Genomic DNA, 4,171 nt, shown 5'->3' on the forward strand with positions numbered 1-4,171 from the left:
ACACGTATGTATTCCTAACACACACTACTTGAAAATGCCTTCATAGAGGAGGTGAAACGTTGTGGTTCCATGTTGGATGAATAAATTCACTTTATTTGAGTGCTGCTTCACGTTCTCTTTTTTGGATATCTAACACATAAGGAGAGGCCACTCCTTTATTTTTGAAGCTTTGCACCAGCCTAGTCAGGCATTTGTTCACAGTGCTACTCCAATCCTCTGCTTTTATATATATATATATATATATATATATATATATATATATCTCAATCATTCCACCCATCATCTCGCTGCAGATCATACAGTGACTACAGTACTGATTAGAGGCAGAAATAAAAAAAACATTTAGGCCTCATTTACACGAGCGTGTGCGTTTTGCGCGCGCAAAAAACGCGTTTTGCGTGCGCAAAAGGCACTTGACAGCACCGTTACATAGTTACATAGTTAGTACGGCTGAAAAAAGACACATGTCCATCAAGTTCAACCAAGGGAAGGGAAAAGGGAAGGAAAAAATTTCTACACATAGGAGCTAATATTTTTTTGTTCTAGGAAATTATCTAACCCTTTTTTAAAGCCATCTACTGTCCCTGCTGTGACGGCTCCTGCGGTGTCTCCTGTCCCTGCTGTGACCAGCTCCTGCGGTAGGCTATTCCATAGATTCACAGTTCTCACTGTAAAGAAGCCTTGTCGCCTCTGCAGCTTGAACCTTTTTTTCTCCAGACGGAGGGAGTGCCCCCTTGTTTTTTGAGGGGGTTTTACACCGTGTGTCATCCGTGATTTTCGCGCAGCCGCCATCATAGAGATGAGGCTAGTCGACGTCAGTCACTGTCCATGGTGCTGAAAGAGTTAACTGATCGGCAGTAACTCTTTCAGCACCCTCGACAGTGCATTCCGATCACCATATCGCGTAACCTGTTAAAAAAAAAAAAGGTTCATACTTACAGATAACTTCCCGGCCGTTGCCTTGGTGACGCGCCTCTCTTGACATCTGGCCCCACCGCCCTGGATGACACGGCAGTCCATGTGACCGCTGCAGCCTGTGCTTGGCTTGTGATTGGCTGCAGCTGTCACTTGGACTGAATTGTCATCCCGGGAGGTCAGACTGGAGGAAGACGCCGGGAGTTATCGGTAAGTCAGAACTTTTTTTTTTTTTTGACACGTTCACGTATATTGGAATCGGAAGTCACTGTCCAGGGTGCTGAACCAGTTTAACTCTTTCAGCACCCTGCACAGTGACTGTCTCCTGCCGGGTTCGGTCAAAACGAGTTCGGCCGAACCCGGTAAAGTTCGGTTCGCTCATGTCTAAGACACTCCGTTCGGATGTTTGTAAACAGAAAAGCACGTGGTGCTTTTCTGTTTACATTGTTTGAAAGCTCTTGCGCGAATTACACAGTTCGCACGGAAGTGCTTCCGTGCGGCATGCGTGGTTTTCACGCACCCATTGACTTCAATGGGTGCGTGATGCGCGAAAAACGCACGATTATAGAACATGTCGTGAGTTTTACGCCACGCACTCGCGCAGCGCAAAATTCACGCATCGTCTGCACTGCCCCATAGAGTAATATAGGTGCGTACGACACGCGTGAAAAGTACGCGCGTATATTACGCTCGTGTAAATGAGGCCATACACTAAGTGACTCACCGGTGACTTCTCTAGTTCTTTTTCTCCATCCTGTCCAGACCTCTTTTCAAACTGCACAAGTGACCGGGAGAAGTTGTCAAAGTAAGTAAGAAGCTGAAGACATCTGAGCTGCAAACATTTCTACACCTATAAACAAAGTTAAAGTTCTCATTATACAACACACTACGCCCCTAAACATAATAGCGCCATACACTGCATCTCTGATTATAATAGCACCATACACTGTGCCCCACACACACCGTGCCCCTATAGATAGTGCCTGCCATAGAGCCCAATGTAGATAGTGCCCTACATATATCTCCCCCTATAGTGCTCCACATATAGCCCACCCCTGTATATAGTGCTCCACATGTATAGCCCCCTGTAGATAGAGCTCCCCCATAGATAAAGCCCCCCCATGTAAATAATGCCACACTTTTTTTATTAGGATAAAAAAAATATATATATATACTCACCTTAATCCCGTTCCCGCTCCAATGGAGACCTGCTGTCTTCTGCATAAGTCTCCTGGGGCTGAACGACGCAAGCAGCGCGATGACGTGATCGCGCCGCTTGCGTCTATGAAAGGCACTGATTGGCAGGGCAGAATTACTTTCCCTGTCAATCAGCGCCTTTCAACGACACAAGCATCGCGCCGCTTCACTCGTAGAAAGGCACTGAATGGCCGGGCGTGGATCGTACCCGGCTATTCAATTGTACCTGTGTCCTATAGACGCAGTTACAATTATAGTGCAGGAGGAGGTGGCGGCGACCTTTCAGAGAGGCAGCAGGCCACCGTCATGGACAGTGCGGCCTTGGCGCCCCCCTCTGTTGCACCCAGGGGAAAAGTGCTCCGCCTGCCCCCCCCCCCGTAGCTACACCCCTGCTTTATGTAGCTTCCCTTTAAACTGCCCATACACTTAGGCCTTATTCACATAACAGATTTTTCCAGTGGAAACATCCAACGTGTATTTTTGCCAATATTCCGTGGCGGAAATCAAAGGCTGACCCTCTTATTCCTTCCATGGTTTGATGGTTTACAGCTTCGTTTACCACAAGCATATTATTCAATGGGGATAATCTGCTTTTGGCTTCCAATGTTTTTATTTTTTGTAGCAAAATACACCAGAAACAAACCAGTGCTGTTTCTCGTGGCTTCTTGTGTCTGAATAACAGGGCTGTATCCCATTGACATCAATGATAGCCTTGTTACCAACAGAATCCAAGCCGATTCAGACAGGGAAAACACGTCAGAATTAGCGTGAAAATTCTGTCATGTGAACAAGGCCATACAATAGCTGTCAGCAGTACACTCATTCAGCCGACAGTTATTTTTTCCAATTCTTGCACACACATGGATGCTCAGTCCGAGGGCACCAGACACCATTTAACATACCAGGGGAATAAAGGATCGAATATGTCCGATCCTTCTTTACCCACTACAGCTGCTGTTGGGTGGGGAATCTGGACATCCGTCCAACTTCCCTCTTATGTGCATGGGCACCCATACCTTACCCCGGAGCCAGCATGACTATCATAGAACCAAAACATGAGAACCTCGATATAAGCAACTATCACCAACACGCATAGAAGGCAGCCAATTTGCGAAATGAAATAAAATCACAATAGTCACAAATTGCATAGAAATTTCTAGAACAAGCACTGGAGTTCTGTATGCTGCAATCTCGTGAAGGTTCTGGTTTCGAAATGGCTCCACCTAATGACCATTTTATGTACTACATGTAAGGCGATGCTGTGGTTTAAAATGGTTTTTATTGAAATCCTTCATATTTACAATGGTAACTGGCGCTTTCAATGGACAGACATTATACGTTCAATAATTTATTATCTGGAACAATCATTTTTTTGAGCCGACATTCTACTTAGTCTTCCAGATTTGGACCTTCTCTACCGAAATACTATCCAAGTGATGGCATTTCAAGGTTCAAGGAAACGTGCAGCTATTTAATTTTTTTTTTCTTGCAGCCCGGGTAGGTATAATGTTTAATTTATACATATAACACATAAAAAACAAGAACCAAGCCAGATAAAACATTGAAAGAGTCCAAGTTGGTTTTACTTCTCACTGTCCTATCATGCCCCACCGATGGTCCCAGCTGGGTAACAATTTATTTGCATGGGGATGGGCTAATGGGAATTGGGTTTAAGATAAAGATGTTCTGAACCATTCCAAACGTCTTGTGTCAAAACTTAAAGTAGATTTCCAGCGATCCCATTCTGATCTGCTCGGATCAGCAGCCAAATAGTTAAGAGATCCAGTTCTGCTACAATTAAAATACTATGCAACTTCCAGGCTTGTCTGAACTGGAGCCAGACTTCTCCAGAGACGCGTAGGTGCGGATACCGGAGTCCATGCACGTGTGCTTCTGAAGCATGATAAAGGAATCCAGATATATGTATACAGCCGATCCGGAGGATTACAGAACCTTCTGTGTAGGAGCTGTGGCGACGGAAAAGGGGGTGGGGAAAAGACGTGTACTCCCCCTCCCATAAACACCCCACACAGTGCAACAAAGTTATACTCGGGTCTGA

Source organism: Rhinoderma darwinii, chromosome 13 (genome assembly GCF_050947455.1).
Source record: "Rhinoderma darwinii isolate aRhiDar2 chromosome 13, aRhiDar2.hap1, whole genome shotgun sequence".
NCBI lineage: Eukaryota > Metazoa > Chordata > Amphibia > Anura > Rhinodermatidae > Rhinoderma > Rhinoderma darwinii.